The sequence below is a fragment of the Phalaenopsis equestris genome, unplaced genomic scaffold (genome assembly GCF_001263595.1).
Source record: "Phalaenopsis equestris unplaced genomic scaffold, ASM126359v1 Scaffold000807, whole genome shotgun sequence".
Classification (NCBI taxonomy): domain Eukaryota; kingdom Viridiplantae; phylum Streptophyta; class Magnoliopsida; order Asparagales; family Orchidaceae; genus Phalaenopsis; species Phalaenopsis equestris.
The window spans coordinates 115312-138437 of NW_018165247.1; the positions used below are offsets into that span (position 1 = coordinate 115312).

The following is a 23126-nucleotide window of genomic DNA, read 5'->3' on the forward strand; positions in this document are numbered from 1 at the left end:
TATATATATAGATATATATTAATTAAAACACAATTTACTCGCGCGTGACGACGCGACAAAATGGGTGTTCTCCCCGGGCAAAATCGACGTTCCGGACGCGTTGGCACAGTCCTTTTCGTCATCCGGGGTCGCTCGGACGACGTCTTCGACAATCGGGTCAAAAACACGTCGAAATTCAAATTTCACAAAATTTCGACCCGCGATCGATCGTCCCAAAAGGTTTAATTGAGCATTCGACAAGTAACAATGCAGGCAATGCGAATTGCGGCGATCAGATACGTCGACTCCCCGAATTGCGAAGCTTGTGCGCGCGGGAGTACGAATTGTGCAGAAAGTCACCCTAAGGCTCGGAAAGGTCCTATAGGAATCCCTTTTGGGCTTCCTCATGTCGGTTTCATCCTTTTAAGTGTTAGAAGTCGATACCACACACGCGAAGCTCCAAAAGAGGACGGAAGTAGGTCGAACTAAAACGAGGCGGGTCCCACTTCTAAGGTTCTAAGATAGTCGCAGGACGACCCCTAAGGCTAGATCCTAACTCCCACGAGAAATACTAGACCTCACGAAAATTGAGGTCAACACCTGGCTGCTACCACTCAAAGAGATTCAGATTATTCTCACCTCATTTTAGTTTGGACCAACCTTGTTCTTGGAAAACTCAGTAAAATACACTTGGCACGGAATCTCGATTTAGCTCGGTAGGGTACTCCTAGATGGGTGGACTGTTAGGTATGTTTGCTCGCAAAGTGGGAAAAACTCCTCAGGTAATTTGAGAGACAGTGCAGTTAATAGTGGGATCCGTGAAGGTTGTGCATTTTGCATTAAAATAAAGTAAAAAAATAACAAAAGAGAGCTATGAAAGCTACACAAAAGTCGTAGTGTGGTTGGCATCTTTTGCCACCACACTCAAAAATGCAGGCCCAAGTGTGATGATCCCGAACGAAAGACCCCTATCCAAAGCGACCTAGGCTAAAAAATGGGCCGCTTTATTACATTTTCTATAAAGAAAAAAGAACAAAATCTGTTTAAAATCAAAGAGAAAAGGTATATCTGTCCCCGATCCATCTGTTGGTGCCAAACTCGCTCTTTGATGCTATCCTAAAGTAGCTTAATGACAGTAGCATCATCTCCCTCAATAATGATACCAATTTTCTCAAACATCCACGACTGGAGGGTACTGCATAGAAAAAGAAATGCCTCATATTCGATTCACGAACTATCCTAGTGGAGAGAAGTATGTCCACTGCAACTTTAACCTTTCCAATCTAATCTTAAATGACGACACTAAGCCCCGCTTGGCCATTAAAGAGAGGCGGCATCAAGGTTTGCCTTTAACAATCCTGGAGAGGGTAAAGATGACTGTTAAAGCCCACTTTTACAGGTTTGGTTACCAAGTGGTGAGTAAAGACGACTGTTAAAGCTAAGAGGTACCCTACTGTTCTGTAATAGGAATGTCCACCTGATGAGTATAAGTTGCTAGCGGGATCCAGGTCCTTCTTGGACCGCAGTCGAAGACCCCTCAATCCTTGGAGATTATAGTATCTCCGCTACTATCAACACAACTGATTTAACTCCGCGCTACAAGAAACTAGATGCTTCGACAATGACGGATGAGGTCGAAACTCCCCCAATCTTAGGAGTTCTCTCGCACGACATTAGTGTCTCCCGCACAAGATGCGGGACGCGACAACCCTAATTGCCGAAACAGACACAATTGCTTGAATTGGTTCATCCTAAGGGAGGAGAGAGCCACAAGAGTAGTCCATGTTGAATTGCCTTCTAAACTAGAGGGCCCCATCCTTAGCTACCTCAGTAGTATTCATATATTATATTTTATGTTTTAGGTCAATTTTTTTGCTTAAGCTTTTTTACTGCCAACGCCTTTTCCTTTGCTAGGGCTGTATCCGAGGACACTTCGGCTGTATCCTGCTCCAAAGTGGTAATTGCCTCCACATCTTTCCTTCTCTTTTACCCCTCGCCAGCTTGCTGCCACCCTCTCTGCATCTCTACAGCTGCCAAACCACCTTCCCCTTGTTGTTGTAAACCTCTCTTTGCTTCCCTACGGCTGTTGTAAACCCCACGTATCGCTCTTCGTTTCCACTATCTCAACACGCAGCCCACCACTTTCATTCCTCGCATGAGGGTGTTTTTTGTGTTTGTGTCATTATTCTCCTACTTTTAAGAGTCTTTGTTTGTAACGCCTTTCAATTTCAACAATAATATTTTTATTCCGTTGTGATTTTGGGTTAACTTTGGTATCAACATTCTTGCAAAATTTCAAATCTAAAGCATCAACAACCTACGAAAAAATACTAATTATTTTTATTGACTTTATATTTGTGAAGGAGTGGACCAAGACAAAGCAGTTGTGGAAATAGTGGCAGAAGAGAGAGGCCACCATTGTTGGATCTTGAAATATCCTGTTTATAACGTTTTCACATATGATTTCTTCCAGATTGGGGTATGACTCTTTGTAGAACATAGTCTAATTTATACTTGGGCATCATTTAGGTGGTTTTAATGATGAATGAAGTGAATCAGCTCCTAGTAGTTTATTCTCACACCCGATATTCACGATCTTCATCGAGTGGAGCAAACGTGAATGTTAACAAATGCCCCTAACAAATATGATGTACACTCAAAATGGATAATATTTGAAAACTAATGGCCATTTTGATCTCCAAATATTTATTTGGTTGCAGCACCGATAATTTTGACTATTTTGATTTTTGATAAAATTCATTGATGGTAGCTTAAAGTGCGAATTTTTACTTTTTCATGCAGGCTTGCATCTTTGTAAATTCTTGATTAATAGATAATATATAGTGGCTTTGAGAAACAAGTGTTGGATTTGAGTAGAGGATTCCAACCTTTAGAATAGGTGTCGGATTTGCGTTTCATTTAGTGGGCTGCAATAATTTGTGAGCATAATGAAGATTGCCATCAGTTTGCTGTCTCGTGCTTGATGACTATGATGATTATAATAGAAATTTAAGTTTTCTTCTTTCTTTCTTTGGTTGTATCAATTCTGATGAAGAAATAATCCTAATTTGTTTCTATGATTTTTTTAAGAAATTGAGTAAATACTTGTTGATTGCCATTGCAAATCTAGGGGTTTTCGATTAAAATCTTATTTAAATCTTCATTAAAAATTTTGGAGAAACATATCTTCTTAAAGCTTGGTTCTGTGTGCTCCATTGCATATGCTTTCTTGATTTTGTTTTCTGCACCCGAGCCATGCTTATCACGTCAACTAGAGCCTAAGAGGCCTTACAGGCTTGGTTTGACATGAAGAAGATTTGAGGACCTTGTTTGCTCGCCTCACCCTTCTCTTTCACACAACGTTTGTCACTCTCACCTCACTTGCTCTCGATCACGACTTCGCTTCTCATTTCCATTGAGAACAACACCTACTTACAATCTTCTTATGCTTTCGCTTTCTTGTGCTTGGCTCGATCAATGCTTGGTCTTACCTCCCTTGTAAATGCTTGCTCAAGCTTGCTCTCTATCTATTTCCCCGTTCTCTCTCTCCCTCTTTCTTCAATTCCTCTTTCCCCGCTCGTTTTCATTCCTATTTATAAATAGTGAACCAATTAATGACCAATCTATTGAATTGTCATTAAACAGTTGTGAGCTTTGAAAATTTGAATTTCCCAACCTCCATCGAAAAGAAAAGAATGAATGTGACAATGAAGGAGTTTATCGTGAGGTTCTAGGTCAAATTTTTAGAAGGTGGACGAGATAGTAGATAAGACACTCACAGAGATTTCACCCTCATTTTGCGAGGACTTTATGATATGGGGTTTGAGGTTTCCCATAGGCGTATGCCCATATGTTTAATTAACTCTCCAAATAATGTGAGAGCATGTTCAATTAATGCCAGTTATTAGATGCTAAGTGTTCAAACTTAATATATAGTAGGAGCAACTTTAAAATTTAAAATTATGGAATTATCACCGCAAGGTTAGAGTAGATAGAGGAGAAATGATGATTAGTTGAATCAAAATCCAATGATTTTGTGATCCCAAATTCTCATGGTCCATAGTCATCTTAATTCAGGTATCGACCCAATATGATAAAATGATTCTTGTCAACAATCATGTGATTCTTCGTCCAAGGAAATCTTGGAGGCTTGAGGCAATGCTTATTTAGGGGATTGATCTAAGTCAACTTTAACATGCAGAGGGCTTAGTGCCCTATCAAGTCTACCCTATAATAGATAAATCAACTGGGCAGAATATCATTATGGAAAATACGGGCTGCAATCACGATACAATGGAGCGTAATAACCAAATCTCTTGATGGAGCCTTCTGGTTAAATAACTCAATCAGAGAACTTTGATCATAATGACTTTGATACCTTACATGCGCAAGTTAATAAAAACCAGAAAGAAAAAAAAAAAAAAAGAGAGCTATATAAAACAAGCATTTATTAATATAAAATAACTTACACGGTGGGAGATTTACAGACATTCGACAGAGGCAAATGTAGAATTTCTTAAAACTTCTACTAAAACCTAGCACTCTAAAACATAACACCAACTCCCTATTTATAAAGTTTGGTGAACTCCAAATAAAATTAGAAGCAGCTAAAAATGGATACCTTCTTAATAACGCATTCAAAAGGCAAAAGTATAATAATAGATGCCTACTTTAACTTGTGTAGCAAAATATTAGATGTTTCATAATGGTAGGTGGTCCCTATCATTATCTATGTTTTTTAGTGGGTTGTCCCCACCATCACAATCGGTTGTCAGGTCATGTGAAAGATTATCTCTATCCTGCTATTTTAGGCCTTATAAACAGGCTTGATGGGCCAACGCCAATATCTATTTGGGCCTTTATGCCAATATCTATGTGGGCCTTTATGCCTTCTTCAATTGTGGCCCATTGTTCTTCTATTTTTGAGTCATCCATAGACTCATTATCTGTATCTGTGCTGCCAATAATCATTGAAGTCTTGAAATTCTTCTGAAAATGGTGATCGCATTTTTTAATAATTCACTGCTTAATTTGGTTTTTTGATTCATGTGGGTAGTTACGTTTTATTCCCTCATAAATCTCTATTAAAGATGTATGCAAAATTTTCCTTGGGAGGAATGATGGTTTCTTCATATGTTTTCATAATTATAATAATATGCTTTAATTTTTCTTCTCATTTATTCGAGGCCACAGTTCGAGTAAGAATTGCTTTCGAAGACAAAGTTGATTAAAATTATCTTTTCCAATTATAGTATTCCATGACTAGATTTATGAAATTTGACAATCAATAAGAAAAGGCTTAAACATTGCCCTTGAATAAGTCGACTAATTGGGATTGATCGAACTTTAGGGTTTAATTCAACCTAAGTATCAAATTTGCCTTAAATAGAATTAGATTATATTTCTGATTTAGCTCAAAAATAACTCCATCATCCTTAGAACCTTGCTGGAATTTCTCTACTAAGAATGTCTTTAGGTATTGTGAACATCCAAGAGTGTTTTTATTTGTGATTAATCAAGATTAAAAGTGAAAGTCATTTTATCATATCAATTGGATGCATTATTATTTGATCATAACCTAATAACGCAAATAAAAAAGTCATAATTGTCCAACTAACTACAGAGAGTCTAGTAGAGCATCCAACTTAATGCATGCATCCCTCCCACACTGATGCAGGATATCCAAAACAGAGGCAGGATCACATCCTCCATGACATGCTCCCTTAACCCGAACGCTAGAGACAGGTCTCACGAACGACCCTAAATTGAACCGAGCATCTTTTCTTCTGATTTCCTTTCAATTTTCATTTTGTTTCCTTTAATCCATCCTTTCTAGTCATGTTTTATATATGTGTAATGTATTAGAGTTTGTAAGGGAGTTTTGTCATGTTTCTGTTCAGTACAACCACCAATGTTTCCATTTTTTTCTTCTAGGATTGTATCTAAGGGGGAGTAGTGCTTTGGCTACATCTCGTTCCAAGGTAGAGATTTTTCTTTAGGAGTCGAGTGGTGCTTTGGCTATATCTCGCTCTTGATGTGATATTTATCCTCTTCTACCCTTCCTCACACCTTCCTACATCGCTTCTTCTTAATCCAATTCGTTGTCCTGTTGTTGCCTTATGTAGAAAAAGTGCAGTGTTGACCTCACTTTTGTTGAGATCTAGTCATTCTTCCTTAGACGCCTAAGATATAGCTATAGAACACTTCTTGTTGACTATCCTAAAGGACCAGTGATCGAACCCTACTCATTAGAAACTCTAAAAACCTCTTTGCTCTTCTTAGAGTTCCACATGCATAGTTTTGATCTCTAGCATTTAGAAGGTTGATACCAATTCAGGGGAGCTCAAGGGGAGTCCCCGTTGGATTGTTAGGCCTTAGGGTTAGCCCTGGGTGGCTTGGTCTTGGTCAGGCTTTCCAACAGACACTTGAACCTATCACAAACTCACACATCAACAAACCCTAAAACCCTAAAATCACCTACACTTAACACATTCCACAACTCTTTTGGAAACTCATGTGGGTTACCCTTAGCCTTTCGTTAGGATGACTAGGATCAACACATGGAGGATCCAAAATGGGCTCTCATTGGTCCATGGCATTCAAGGGGTAACATTGTGATTAGCATTTTCAATGTCATCCAATTTCACCAAAACACCTAATTTAATCTTCTACCCCAAAATTTTTCTAAAATTACCAAAATACCCCTGAAACCTTAAAATTTTTGAAATTGCTCAAATTGTGAATTCTCACCCAAAAATCATATCAAACCACCCCAAATCATTCAATTTGACCAATATATCCCCTTTTCTCAAAATTCCCAAAATACCCCCAAATTGCCAAAGTTACCAAAATGATCTTCTTGTTAAAAAAATTCTTAAAATCTCCAAATTCACTCCAAACATTCAAGATCAATCCTAACCACGCATTGACTTCAATTGCACCCAAATCCACCAAAATTGACTAAGGTTCTCAAATTGCCCCTAAATGCCTAAAGGCCCCAAATCAGTCCCAATTTTCATCAAATCCATCTCCAATACTTCCAACCTAAAGTTCAAACCGAATTTCCAAACCCAAAGTCCAAATTCATACCAATCCAAACTAATCCTAAAATCTAACAAAATCCAAAATCCACCCAAAATTCACCTCAAGCCAATTTCCACTAAATTGAACCTCATGAATCAAATTAGAGTTCTCCACATTCTATCCTAAACATCATCATCATGAATTCATGACCTCATAAGAATTCTACATGATTAATTTCAAAACCATGAAAATTAAATCAAAAGCCCAAATCAACCCCTCTGACCAAAATTCAAAAGGCCATAAATTGAGCCCAATTTTAAACCTAATTGAAGCCCACATGACAAATTTTCATCTCATCATGCTTTTAATTAAAACCATGTGCCATGGTCATGCATCAAACATCCATGCTTCAAATCATCCATTTTGGGTCTCATGATCTACTCCCACCAAAATTTGGAAATCCCCACATGCCTTTATCATGAAAAACACATGGCCCCATGCATGACATGAAGCCACCCATGGAACCATCCATGAGCCTCATATGGCTCATGCTTGCCAACTATGACAATAGAATGGGTTTCTTTATGCTCTCACCAAGCCTCTTCCCAAACATTAATCCAAGCAAATTCTCTTTCCCCATACCAAATCAATCAACCAAAGCCCTAAGGGGGGTTGCCCCAACCAGTCCAACCACCTTGGTAAGGACCTCAACCCATTTCCATAGGGTTAAACCATGGTAATACCAACCTATCCTAACCCATGACCCATTTTGGGGAAAATTAAAATTACTTATGCTTGGACCAAATTGGCTCCACATCTCCCCACACCTGACATTCCACAGTGTAGAGGTGACTTCTATTGGCTGGCCAGCCACTTCAGTTGCCTGAAAATCAAAATCGAGAGGCCCCAATTGGGGAAAATCTAAAATTAAACTCACTTGAGCTGACTCACTGCCATTGGCCATTGGGGCTCTTTTTTCTTTCATCTAAGCTTCATCTTGGCCACCTTGGCTTGCTGTGTTGGTAGCCATGACACTGCCTATAAAGCCACCATCTCCTCACGTCCAAAGTGGTCACACACATTAGCCTTGGCGAAGCCTTGTCAAAATCACACCAGACCTCCTCTTAGCCTTCCTAAGCACACTCCAACCATTTTTAGGTCATCTCTCCCACTTTTCAGCCTTGATTTTGAGCTCAAAATCCAGAGCATTTCACGTCCATACCACAACTCCACAGAACTTCCAATTAAGCTCTTCAAAAGCTTTCCCAGGACACACTAGGAAATTATCCATCGAAATTGGTCCTTCTCGAGCCCTCCAACCTAGCCCTATACCATACCTGAACCACCCCTTGATCAAAAACCTACATGTACTTCATCTCAGCTCAAATTGACGCTTCAAGGAGGTTCGCCAGCTCACAACAATCGTCAAGAACAAATCCAATCGAGGCTACACTTCTTAGACAAAGGTATGGACCAAAAGTCCTAACTTCGAGCTCAGTTTGGGCTTTTGTGAAAGAAATGTTAATTTCTTAGCATGTAACCATGTACATATATTCGTCTTGATTAGATGAACATATAGGAATAAATCACACTTAATTTGGTTAAGTGTTGAGCGAGATTTAGAGGTTTTAGTATGGACAGCTCTTGGTTTGAGTTTGATGGAGACGATGAATGAGTGCTGTCCGTTCTCGCGTGTATTGGATGAATGGTCGAGATGAAGTCGGACAGGAGAGCTGTGCATAAAGCACGCGATGCGTGTCAGCTGACGCAAATGGTGATGGCAAATCACAGCGCGACGCGTGGGCTTCGATGACTCCGAGGATGGACGTGGTGCCGACGTGGATCAATAGGAAAATATGGCATTTTTATTTATAATAATTCTAAAACTTTAAAAAAATCATATCTCGGTGTAAAAATCATAAAAAAATAAAATAAAAAATACCCCTGTACTTGGTGAACAGAGGAGAATTTATTGAATTAAAAATAAAAAATATTTGTCATGTATTTTATTTTAAATTAATTAAATTCACGAGAGAGTAATTAAATCATAATTGATTAAATAATTATTCAAATGAATTGAAATTTTGAGCGCTTGTTCCCATTGATATGGGACATCTTCTCTGATTTTCCAGGGGTCAGAGAGCCTCTCTATGATTAAAACCTAATTTTCTAAGAGATTTGATGATATTCTAATTAAAAAAAATTATAAAAATAAAAATAAAGGCCTAAAAATATGAATTCTTGTTAGGTAGTTTCAATTGGGTCAGAGGATATTAGGAAAAATAAAATGTATGTTTTAAAAATTTTAAACCTATTTTCTCACTTTCAATTAATTAAAAATACAAGAGATTAGAAAAATAAATTAATTCAAAAAATCACCAAATTGTCCCAAAATGAAGGAAATGGTTCTAAGGTCTGTAAAAATTTTAAAAAATTGAAAATCATTTAAGCATATCAACTCACGGTTGCTAACGAGAATTCTCCTGTTTAAATGAGTTTGACAACTTTTTTAAACCAAGTAAATTAAAAAAAATAGTGATCCCGGAATGAGGAAATCGTGGGATCTCAACCGGTATCGCTCTAATTAAATTAAAACTCCCCCAAATATGACATTTGAAATATAACAACAAAACCATACTATGACACCAAAACTGTGAAACATAAAACCTCAAACCATAACTTTTTAAAACTTTAACCTTGAAGCTGTTACTTCAACAAGGAGCTTGGAACTAAAACTACGGGTAGCACGACAATGACATACAGAAGAATATCTTCGAGAGAGTGAACAGGTCAACGTCAGCAAATCTTTCTTTAGAATTAAACAAGCCATAGAACTTCAAGGTAGTTCGTCTAGCACGACGTAAATCATCAACCTATCTTTTGGCCCCTCCATAGCCATGCTGAGCAGTATGAGTCCTAACTTGTTTTAGGTTTGGGGGTTTTCATCTAAGAGAACATAAACTCTCTAATCTTTCTAGGCTATTTGCATGATCAAGATAATGTGAATGTCATCTCTACATAATAAAACCGATAGAATGAAACCTTTAATAATATCTCTTTAAAATTGAAGCTAAACCATATGATAGTTTGAGAAGACATCTCTTACTTTTCTTCATTTGCATTCTGAAAATAACTGTTCTCATTTTAAACTATTTCCATTTGACTTTTTCATGTACGATTTTGAAAACCCTAAACGTTGAATTCATGTAGACAAATATGCCTGATTTAAATTGAGAGTTTTCTTAGGTAACTTTGGTTGTCTAAGATGCAATTAACTATTGGAGCTCACCCTTATAAGAAACTTTAGAACCTAACTTAATATAAACTATATCTAATCTTTTATATTAGATAGGGGACCTTGTTGGTCAATATAAATGTTAACAGACCAAAAGGGATGTCATAAATTCTATACTTTATTTAATCGAATTTCACTATCGAGTAATATGTATATTCTTCGTGATAGGTGCATCATTCGTGGTGTTCTGCTCGATCATGTAAACTATTAAATATATGAGATTGATTCGGTCTCGTATTTTCAAAATTAAAATACTTTTTTTCAAAATTATATATACATATAATAAAGTAAACCGAGCATCGGGATTTCCATTCCGGCGACCGAAAACTTCTAATTTGGTGACCATTTCAAAGCAACCGACAAACTCCAGTTTGACGACCGACAGTTTCTGGTGACTCCGCTGGAGACTTATTTCTCTCTTCATTACGATCAGGAGGTTTTTGTCTTCATACACCGACAATGTGTCAATGTCCCTCATGGTTTAGATTACCATTCTTCTGTTGGCATGCTTTGTCTATTTCTTTCTTGGGCAAGTACTATCAAATTTTTTCTTTTCCTGGATTATTTGTTTAATCATTAAACAGAGGGGTTCAGGAGTCTTTAGAGTTTTCTTTTCCTGTAGGTCAGACCCCCAATAGATGTGTTGGTAAATGGGCTTCACCAAAGCGAGGTGCGTTGTGAAGAGGGTCCCGAACTGGGTCCTGAATTTCACCTGAACTTCATGTCTTTCGGGTTTGAGTTGCTGCTTGCAAATTGGGCATAGTCTTCACATCTCTTAAACTCTCCTTTAATCTTCAAAATTAAATTCAACTCTTCCACATTAAAATCACTAACAGCAAATTAAAAAAAGAAGAAAATAATACATTTCAAAATTTGAATAATAAAAACCAAAGCGAAATGAAATGAACACTTCGAAACAAAATCAAATGAAAGTAAGAATGATGTGTGCCCAGTTCACAGAACGATCTTCGTTGATTTTAGTGTTTGCACTAAAATTGCGAGGTATAGGCCGTTACTAACTCTTGGGACTTTTTCAATTGACAGTCACGATGTCGTCCCCAACTTTAACCTTTTCTCACAACCTGCCTACCATCCGTGAGGCTCTTCACACGGGACCCATGATCAAATGCAGGTCCGACATTGATGAGTTCGAAATAGTACTCGACAAGGCCCCGTTTGTCGTCGTGAAAGTCGCTGCTCTAGATGTTCAAGAACCGTCTGCTGAGTTCGATCGTAACTGCCGCTAGGACTTCTTTTCTTTCAAGAAGGCGAAGGTTACGCCTACCCCTGTTAAGCCTATTTCCGCCAAAGCTACTCCAACAACCGTTGAGTCTATTATCCCTGTGCCCGCTAGGGTTGTTGCTCACGTACTGAAGAGAGTTTTTACCACTACCGCCACGGGATTTGCCGTTGCTCTACCGACAGTTCCTACTGCCAAGGGAAAGGAGATTCTGTTCAAAGCTGCAAAATTAGTTACTGTTAAGGAGATTGCTTAGCTGGAGGAACTCGAAGTACCTCCTCTCCTTTCCAGATTCCTTAGCCGGGGTGAAACCTCTCTTTTCCTCTAAGGAAATAGGTTTCACTTGTTTTCAGACACTACTGGAGACTAGAGCCTCCACCAGATTGCTGCCGTTTTACCACCTCTCCTTGACCATGGTGAGGAGTGGGAGAGGCCTACTCCCATTACCCGAGTCCGTACCATATTTGAAAGACTAATCGACAAGGAAGAATATTCTGTTGCTGAACTGCGCAAGAAAATGTGCTGAGGAGTATCACCCCGGATGAAGAATGAGATTCTGAGGAAAGATATACTTGTGTGTCAGTTACAGAGGTTCGTGCTTTCCTTCCCAATGTAGCTCTCCTTTTCCTCACCGGTTCTTGAGTTAGATGTGAGTCTTCGTGCATTCCATCTCAATCCGATCCTCTCTCGTTTCCAAATTTAAAATTCCGCAAAATCGCAAAAATCTAACTCAAAATCTAGTTCAACATTAAAATTAAAATCGAAGTCGAGATCAAAATCCAAAAAAAAAAATCAAGTTAATGTAAGTTAAACTCACCGTGACTATCAGGTCTTCAGTAAGGAACCCTAATGGTTGCCATTATAAACTCTTAAAACACCCTTTCATGAGAGATAGGTGAACGAGGTCTCTTTCAAACTTAGTGGCCTCAACTCACAAAAGACATTTGTTATTTCTTCAGCGGAAACCTTCTTCACTCATTTCTACGTTCTACTCTAAATGTGTTGGTGTAGGAGGTTGTGTTGGTTTTGTTGATTCCGTCAGTTAATGTCAATATGAGCGGTGTGGTTGTCCGACACTCCACTCCTATTGGAGGTCCATTTGTTGACCTCACTTTTGTTGAGGTCTACTCTTTTTCTTAGAAGTCTAGGATCTAACCATAATACTTTCCTGTTAACTATCCTAGAGGAATATCAATGAAACCTTGCCCATTAGAAACAATAAACACCTCTTTACTCTTCTTGAAGTTTCACATGCATGGTTTTGACCTCTAGACTTAGAAGGTTGAAACCAACATGGGGGGAGCTCAAGGGGAGCTCCCATAGGATTGTCAGGCCTTAGGGTTAGCCCTGGGTGGCTTGATCTTGGTCAAACTTTCACACACACAAACCCATAACAAACCCTAAAATTACCTACACTTAACACATTCCCTAACTTTTTTGGAAACTCCTGTGGGTGGCCCCCAAATTCTTAGCTTTTGGCTAGGATGGCTAGGACCAACTAATGGAGGATTCAAAATGAGCTCTCATTGGTCTCATGCAATCCAAGGGGTAACATTGTGATTAGCATCTTCAATGACTTCCAATTTCATCAAAAACACCCAATTTTAACCTTCTACCCCCAAGCTTTTCCTAAATTATCAAAATACCCCTAGAACCCTAAAATTTTAAAAATTACCCAAATTGTCAATTCTCACCCTAAAATCTCATTTAAAACCACCCCAAATCATTCAAATTGACCAAAATACCTCATTTTCCTCAAAATTCTTAAAATGTCCCCAAATTGTCCAAAAATACCAAAATGTCCTTGCTCCAAAAATTTTTAAAATCTTCAAATTCACTCCAGACATTTTCACGATCAATCCTAACCACCCATTGACCTCAATTGCACCCAAATTCACCAAAATTGGCCAAGGTTCCCAAATTTCTCCCAAATACCTAAAGGCCCCAAATCACTCACAATTTTCACCAAATCCATCTCCAATACTCCCAACCTCAAGTTTAAACCCAATTTTCAAACTCCAAGTCCAAATTCAGGCCAATCCAAACCAACCCTAAAATCAATTTCCACCAAAATCCCATAAAGTCCAAAATCCACCCAAAATTCATCTCAAGCCAATTTCCACTAAATTGAATCCCATGAATGAAATTGGAGTTTTCCACATTGCTCCTACACTTCATCTTGAATTCAAGACCTCGTAAGAATTCCACATGATTAATTTTCAAAATCATGAAAATTAAATCAAAATCCCAAATCAACCCCTCATACCAAAATTCAAAAACCCATAAATTGAGCTCAATTTTGAACCTAATTGAAGCCCACATGACAAATTTTCATCTCATCATGCTTTTAATTAAAACCATGTGCCATGTCATGCATCATGCATCCATGCTTCAAATCATCCATTTTGGGTCTCATGACCTTCTCCCACCAAAATTTGGAAAACCCCACATGCCTTTCTCATGAAAAACACACCATGGCCCCATGCATGACATGAAGCCACCCATGGAACCATCCATGAGCCTCATATGGCTCATGCATACCAATTATGGCAAAACGAGGGGTTTCTTTTCCTCCAACCAAGCCTTTTACCCAAACCCCAATCCAACCAAATTCTCCTTCCCTAGACCAAATCAATCACCCAAAGCCCTAGAGGGGTTGACCCAACCACTCCGGCCACCTTGGGAAGGATCTTAACCCATTTCCATAAGTTTAAACCATGGTTAAACCAACCTAACACAACCCATGACCCAGTTTGGGGAAAATTGAAATTACCTATGCTTGGACCAAATTGGCTCAGGATCTCCCCACAGTGTGGAGGTGACTTGCCTTGGCCGACCAGCCACCTTAGCCACCGGAAAATGGCAAAACCGAGAGGCTCCAATTGGGGAAAATCTAAAATTAAACTCAAGCTAGCTCACTTCCATTGGCCATTGGGGCTCTTCTTCCCTCCACCGAAGCTTCATCTTGGCCACCCTGGCTTGCCCTGTTGGTAACCATGACCCTGCCTATAAAGCCACCATCTCCTCACGGCCCAAGTTGACACACAAACTAGTCTTGGCGAAGCCCTGCCAAAATCACCCCCCCCTCCTGCGCCTTCCTAAGCACATTCCAACTGTTTTTAGGCCTTCTCCTCCACTGCCCAGCCTTGATTTTGAGCTCAAAATTCAGGGTTTTTCATGGCCATACCACAAGCCTCCACCAATCTTCCAATTGAGCCCTTCAAAAGCTTTATCAAGACACACGAGGACGTTCTCCATCGAAATTCGTCCTTCCCGAGTTATCCAACCTAGTCCTAGACCAAACCTGAATCACCCCTTGATCGAAATCCTACAGGTATTTCACCTTAGCTCAAATTGACGCTTCGAGAAGGTTTGCCTGCTCACAACGATCGTCAAGAACCATTCCAATCGAGGCTACACATCTTGGACAAATGTATGGACCAAAACCCTCAAATTCGAGCTTCGTTTCGTTTTTTGTGAAAGAAATGCTAATTTCATACGCTTGTAACCGTGTAGATGTATTCGTCTTGATTAAACGAACATATAGGAGCAAAACACACATAGTTTGGTTAAGTATTGAGTGAGATTTAGAAGTTTTACTATAAACTATTCTCAGCTTTAGTCTGATGTGGGCAATGAATGGATTCTGTCCGTTTTCGCATGTATTGGATGGACGGTCGAGATGAAGGCAGACGGGAGAACGATGTATAAAGCAACCGACTTGTGGCAGCTGAAGCGAATGACGACGACAAATCATTGTGCGACACGGATAAGTAGAAAAATTGTGCATTTTTGATTTAAAATAGTTCAGAAACTTAAAAAAAATCATATTTTGGTGTAGAAAAATTATATAAATAAAATAAAAATACTCCTGTGCTCTGAAAAGAGGAGAGTTTATTAAACCAAAAACCAAAAATATTTGTCATGTATTTTGTTTTAAATTAATTAAATACTCTAGAAAATAATTAAATCATAATTAATTTAATAATTATCCAATTAAATTGAAATTTTGAGGGCTTGTTTCCACTGACATGGAACATCTTTTTTGATTTTTTTCAGGGTCAGAGGGTCTCTCTATGATTGAAACCCTAATTTTCTAAGAGATTTAAAAATTTTCTAATTAAAAAAAATTATAAAAGTAAAAGTAAAAGTCTGAAAAATATGAAATCTGGTTAAGTAGGTTCAATATAGTCAGAGGATCTTTGGAAAAATAAAAGTCATATTTTAAAAATTTTAAGCATATTTTCTCACTTTTAATTACAAAAAAATACCCAAATTTAGAAAAATATAAATTAATTTACAAGATCACCAAGTTATATCAAAATGACGGAAATTGTGTTCTAAGGTCTATATAAATTTGAAAAATTATTGGAGCATCAAAATGTATTTTCTAAGTAAATAAGAATTTTGCATAAAATATTATGTAAATAAAAGAAAAATCAGAAAATTATAAAAATTGGTTTGAAGTGTTTCTTGTGACAAGAGGAACTTTAAGGAAAAAAATGAAGTTAAAATAAACACTTTATTTTTGTGCTATTTCTTAATTAAAGAAAATAATTATAAAAAAAATAAATATAGAAAAAATATATGAAATAAACTTTTTTGAGTTCTTTGAGGTCAGAGAGATTTGAAAATATAAAACTTAATTTTTGAAATAAAAATATATTTTCTATTTATTTACTCATTAAAATCATTTAAAAGTTATAAAAATTAAAATATAATTTAAAAATTCACAAAATTGATTCCTAGTGATCCTCTGACGTAGATGAACCTTCTATAATTTTCTAAGAATAGAACATTTTTTGCTTAATCTAATGAATTAACTTGAAAATTTCTAATTTGACCTAAAATAATCACTAAAATTAAATAATAAAAAAACTAGAAATTGTGAATTTTTTTCTGATGTTTTACTTGGCTTATGAGTAGGGTAACACCAAAGTTTCAAAGTCATTTGAGTTAAATTGAATGAATTATGAAGTAAAGATCCTTAAGGGTAAAAAGGTAATCATGGATTTTTATGCCTTAATCAAAATTGAGGTTATGTCGTAATGGTAAGTGGTAACTTTGATTATATTAAACTCTCTTGGATGATTGAAACTTAAGGGATAAAAAGTAGAAATCAATTCATATCATTCTTTATAAAGGGTAAATTTGTAATTCTCTAAATTGTTGAAGTTTGATATTAATTGAAGTCTGATCATTCTAATTTGGCTTGAATTAGGAAGAATGACAACTCACTAATGTAAGCCACAAATCAATGGTTCAATGAAAATTTGATCTTTTCAATTAAAATCACTTTCTTCCTATCCAATATTCTCAATTTAACTTAGCCTGATTGATTGTTAAAATCTTTCAACGATAACCCCAGACAATCTTAGATTCTTGCAAGATTTTAACTTTATGGATTACTTTAATTTAATATGATTTGTTCAAGAAAGTCGTCTGCAAAATACAACGACCACCAAAGTCAAATTAAATCAATATGAAATTCTTATGGACCCGCCAAAATATAACTCGGGACCCGTTAAATCACCTAAATCAATAGAAATGCCCCACATTACTTATCTTACATTAATAACTGAACGCTTAGGGACTTGAGTTTTCTCTAAGGTATTTAAGTCCTTTTGAGCAACTGAAGATATTTGGTTTTTGCCACATATGGATCATCAGATCGGTGTAAGTCTGAGGTGTAGTTGACTAGGGCGATGTGTGCTTAAATGAGAGATACGAAGTTGAAATATTAGAATAGTATCTCCTACCTCAAAAACTTTAAATGAAGGGAGAGCACAAGAACCAATTATACTATTCATCGACTCTTGGTGTGATTATTGCCCCCGATAATCTTAGGTTGCCATTAGTCCTAGCTTGATTAGAGTGATTAGCCTGTGGACTACACTAATTTACAAAATACTTACAAAAATAAAAAGATAAGACTTTTTTTTGCTTGTTAAATTGAACTCTGCATGGAAATTTAAAACAATAATTTTTTCATGAGAAATTAAAGAATTTCGATAAGACTTACAAAGGTCCACGGTTAGTCACTTGGATTGATGTTAAGGACCGCCTTCCGTAGGTTGTAGGGTTGGTAGCTCTTGTTCAAGTTCGGGAAGCACACAGCTCTGAGCTCTCACCTTTATGAATGTCTTAGACTAGTCCTGATTTTTCATATATGACTAAGGGTTTTTGCTTTGCCTGCTTATATTTTTGCTACGACTTATTTTGTTACTGTTGTGTACTAGATTTTTCCTGTTTTTTTCCCAAAATTTATTTAAATTTCCTGCAAATATATTATGCTTTATTAGATTAACAATGCAACGGTAGTGGAGGCCCAGATACACATTTACATTTCATACATTGCAATTTTCTTATTTACTGTACAATATTTTTTTTGTCTGCATTTATTTACTCTACATTTAAAACCAAAATCGAAAATGATAAAAGACACTTTCAAAATATAAATATACTTTTAAACTTGGTGAACACCCTTAAATTACTCCTTTTAGATTTACGTGGATTTCTCGGATGAGATAACCTACGGTTGATAACGAGAAACCGGTCTAAACGAGCTTGACAACTCCTTTAAATATAAATATACTTTTAATCCTGGTGAACACCTTTAAATTACTTCTTTTAGATTTATGAGGATTTCTCGGATGAGGTAACCCACGGTTGATAATGAGAAACCGGTCTAAACGAGCTTGACAACTCCTTTAAATCAAGTAAATTCAAAAGAAAATAGTGATGCCATAATGAGGAAACCGTGTGATCCAAACCGGTGTCACTCTAATTAAATTAAAACTCCCCCAATAATGATTTTTGAACAACGGTAACAAAATCAAACTATGACACCAAAATTGTGAAACATAAAACCTCAAATCAGTACCTTTTAAACCTTAAACCATGAAGATGATATTTCAATAAGAAGCTTGGAACTAACACCGCAGGCAGCACAACGAGAACATACATAAGAACATCTTCGAGAGGGTGAACAGGTTTACGTCAGTAAATCATTATTTAGAATTAAACAACAAGCCATAAGACTTTGATTCGTCTAGGATGGCTTAAATCCTCAACCTATCTTTAGGCCCCTGCACAGTCATACTATACAGTATAAGTCCTAACTTTTTTTAAGTTCCGAAGTTGTCATTTCACATAATAAACCTTTCAATCATTCAAGGCTATTTGCATTATCAGGATCATCTGAATGTAAGCCATACATAATAAAACAGACAACTTGGAACGTTTAATAATATCTCTTCAAAGTTAAAGCTAAATCATATGATAGTTTGAGAAGTCATCGATGTTCTCTTCAGGATTTATGACATCTTTTATCTTTCTTCTTTTGGATTCCGAAAATTATTGTTCTCATTTTGAACCATTCCCATTTGACTTTTTCCATGTACGACCTTGAAAACCTTAAACGTTGAATTCATGAAGACAAATACCTCTAATCTAAATCGAGAGGTGACTTCAATCATCTAAGATGTAATTAATTATAGAGACTTGCTCTTATAGGAAACTTTAGTACCCAGCTTAATATAAACCTCATTAATCTTTTATATTAGACAGGAGAACTTGTTGGTCAATATAATAGTTCACAGACAAAAACAGATGTCATAAATTCTGTAATTTGTTTAATAAAGTCTCACTGTCGAGTAATGTATCTATTCCTCGAAATAGGTGCATCGCCGTGGTGTTGTGCTCGATCATGTAAACTATCAAATATATGAGATCAGTTCGGTCGTGTATTTTCAAAACTAAAATGCTACTTTTCTAATATATATATATATGATATTTTCAAAGCAATCGACAAACTCCAGTTCAACGACCGACATGTAACCACTATTTTTACCGCTGTCCCTTGCCATTCAGCCCCGGTCCAACCATCCTTTCCCTCCCTCTATTTGTTGTCCGCTGTTGTTCCAACGCTTTCTCTTCACTGTCATGATTGTTCCCATCGCCAAGAATTGCCCCTAGCTATTGTTCCTTCGCTGTCCGACTCACCTATCTCCTTGCCACCTTCTCGCTAAACCTTCGTTGATCACTATCACCACCCTGAGATCCACCCTAGTTTTAGTGTTTGTGCCATTGTTGTTGCTATTTCAAATTTCTGAATGTCTAGTTGTTGTATTTTTCCTTTCAAATGTGTTGCTTTTACCATTATGGCTGGGTTAAATTTGGTATCAGGGATAGCTTAATCTTAGTCTTATCATAGTGTTCTTAACGTCCACCTCTACCCAATCCTACCTCTACTAAATTGTTTTCCTTCTCACTCTACATCAATTTCAAATCATACCTGCAAGGAGGAAATTGTGAGAACCTGATTAGAAGTACACCATGGAAGAGTTACAACGTCAACATCGCCGAGTGCTACAGAAGCTCGATAAAATTTAGGAACGGATACAGAGAGAGATCACTTACGAGTGTTGCAGTGAGATCCAAAGAGGAGAGATTAAGAAACACCTGAATCTCACCCATTTTGGCAATTCCAGTGAAAGAGAAGATAGACCGCAATGCTTTGAGATAAGGTATTAGAGGAGCTCGAGAGAAGAAGTGCTGGTTAGAGATTTCAGAGATGAACAACTTCCTCTTCAAAGATTTGACCTAAAATATCTGAGAAGCCAGGATTTTGAAGTAAAGATGAATATGCTATATTTTGACGATCATTTGGATCCGGACAAGTTTGAGTGACTTCAGATTATGAAAATTTTCTTTGAGTGCCGTAACGTCTCACAGAATGAAATGGTTAAACTAGTCTCCAACAAGTTAAAGAAGAGTACATTACTTTGGTGACGAAATTTGAAGCACCTACACCAGCGTGAGGGAAAATGTATTATCACAAATTGGTCCGAAATGAAATAAAGATGCAGCACCAGTACCTAACAATTCATTACGGATTGGATGTGCAAACCCTAGCTTCAAAAACAGAGAGATAATATTACCGGATGACCACCACATATTTATTGCAGAGTTCTAAAATCTTATAATAAGAGTACCACTCAGAGGAAAATTCAAGCCGACCCCGCCCGAGGAGGCACTAGAATGGGATCATTTCTTTCTTTGGCGATTGGCTCATCGTATGATCTTCATCAATTTGGGCCTCTAAAATGCTCTTTATTTTAAATATCTTCAACTAGTTCGACCATGGACACTCGAAATAGAGTGACAATAGGGAATTAATTGATAGGCTTTCCCTTATTTAATGGTGTCTCGCCTTTCAAACATTGTTTGTTTCATGGGATGGTGAGCTTATTGGGGGCGGTAGTGTTGTTGCATTGATTGGGGCTCTAGTCATGGGTGGTTGAAGTGATTGTGTTGTTTTAGGAATAGGAACTTCGGCTTCTTCATCAACTCTTTTTTATGGCTGTACTTGACATTTGCATGAGAGTTGGTGAGCTCAACAATTCGGCCAGCATTACCAACTGTTGTAGGCCAAGAGACTAACAGAAAGGTTTCTCACAAACGGCATCGAATCAAAGTTGCTTGAGCAATGGCCTGCTCAAGGTCTTTAATTGCTCGTGTCTCCCTCTGAAATCTTGTTATTAATGTTTAAAGTGATTTTCCTAGTTATTGGCACATCTCCAATAGAACTAGCAAGTTCTTTTGGGAATGCTAGGCGTTGGGTCTTGCATTACAAATATTTTCTTGAACTCGATGGACAATGTGATTGTTTAGAGTGACAAACAAGAAATCCATCTATAGGTTGACTCCTTAAATGTGATCAAAAGAATAATCAACACTTCAACTCGTAGTTAATTTTAAGTTGAGATGGTTGAATCAATGAAAGCAACGTTGGCAGTCAGATCAGTTGGACCATGGGGTTTCATTGTGGGAACTAAAATTTGCCATGTGGCATGCTTTTGGTGATCTCTCTCAAATAAACATTAGTCAGCTATGTTCTTTTCTTTGTTTGCCCTTCTAGTTGATAAGATTTACGATTGAATCCCTTTCATCAGATTCTAAGTAATAGGTCTCATCCAAGGACAAAAGTGCTCTTAACCCTGAATTTTTCTTCTCGGCCCTCGAATCTGTATACCCTTTGAATATTTGCACATGCGAGTAGCCCTTGGGAGCTTATCTAGGAGTTCTTGATCATTTTTTCCAAGTTGCTCTGCCTCGTAGTTACAAAAGCTTGGTTCTCTATGTTAACTGGCTTGTCTTTAGTTTGTTATCTGTTTGGCTCTTTTGCAGGTTTCTAAGTGTCCCTTTGAGTTCTAGACATGGATTCATGCTCACATTAACTTTTAGGAATGTTGGATTCCGCTTTATTTATTTATTACACCAGAACCTTACTAAAATAGTCAGTGATGAGCAGGGAAGAAGGCTGGAACTTAGAGTTAAAATTTATTATATGCTCAGGTGGCTAGTGTATCAAAGGAATGCAGAGCCCTTGGCTTTTCTTGAGATTTTCTATTTACACGTGGTGATTAGAGTTCTTGAGCACTATGAAAAAAGCCACAAAATATGCGTTACACGTAAATAGAAATATATAGAATATAAGAGGCATGTAGTCTACATAGAAGGAGATAGGGTTTCTTGATGGTAATTGCTGCATGGCTCTTTGGGACATTAATGATTTTTTTGGACAGAGTCGATCTTGCGATTTTGGTGAGGGCATTTGGCGAGTCCCTTGTGAGCCCAAGTGAATATCCCTTTTTCTTCAATCAGCTGGCGTGCTCTATTCTCAGACTTGAGTAGCTAGTCTGTCTTGATTTCCTGCTTAGCAAGCTCGTTGCCTTGCCTTGTGCTTTGGCAAGTCTGCCCTCTGGGTAAAGAAAATGCTATTTAGATGTTTTGTTTTTAAAATGCCAATGCTATTGAATGTTAGTGCCCTTGATAAAATATTGTATATTTGGTTCAGGGCTATTGCATTTAAAAATATCAGTATTTTTCTAGTTTGCAAAAAGGAGAATATTTGGGTGCCTGAACATCTCTTGATTTCGACAAATTTTCATTGACAGGCATTGAAGTAGATATAACATTCATTTATAAATTTATTTTGTAGCGATGTAGCAAACCAAACAACTGACATATCTTCGGGGCTGTTCGGTTGGATGTTTAAAATATGTATGCCTTTTTAAATATTAGAGTTGTTTGATTGGTTTGCATATCAAATGCATTGAAATATTATTTTTTTGCTTGCTTGCTAGATTGCATTTTAAATGCATTGAAATGTGAACAAGTGGGTGGTAGTCAGCAGGCATTTTGTGTAATAGGTTGATGCCTCTTGTAGGTTAGAGAAGTGCAGGTACGGGAACAACAGCTTTAACTCTTACTGAAACACTAGCTGAGTGAAGGCGCAGAGACATAAGCAGGCAATGTGAGCAGGGTGTGCGGGTGATACTCGATGTGAGTGGGCGTTGATACATTTTAGAGACGGGCGATGTGGATGAATTGAGTGAGTGCGGCCAAGGCAAATGCAATGAGGACATTTCTGCTTGACGGGGCAGCGAGAGTGGTCTCCATTGCGGCTAGGGGGTTGTTCACGGTAATTCAAAATTGACTTCGGTGATTTCCAAATTTGATTAAAATTGACAGTTTTGGGCATTTTAAATTCCTCAAATTTACTTTGCATTTCCTTTAGTTAAA

General features: G+C 37.3%; 1 protein-coding gene across 3 annotated transcripts in view; it reads left to right on the forward strand.

Moving 5' to 3' along the window:
* The window catches only part of LOC110031410 (MORC family CW-type zinc finger protein 2-like), a 121385-nt gene that overhangs the window by 18393 nt on the left and 79866 nt on the right, over positions 1-23126 (forward strand). The window lies entirely within an intron of this gene.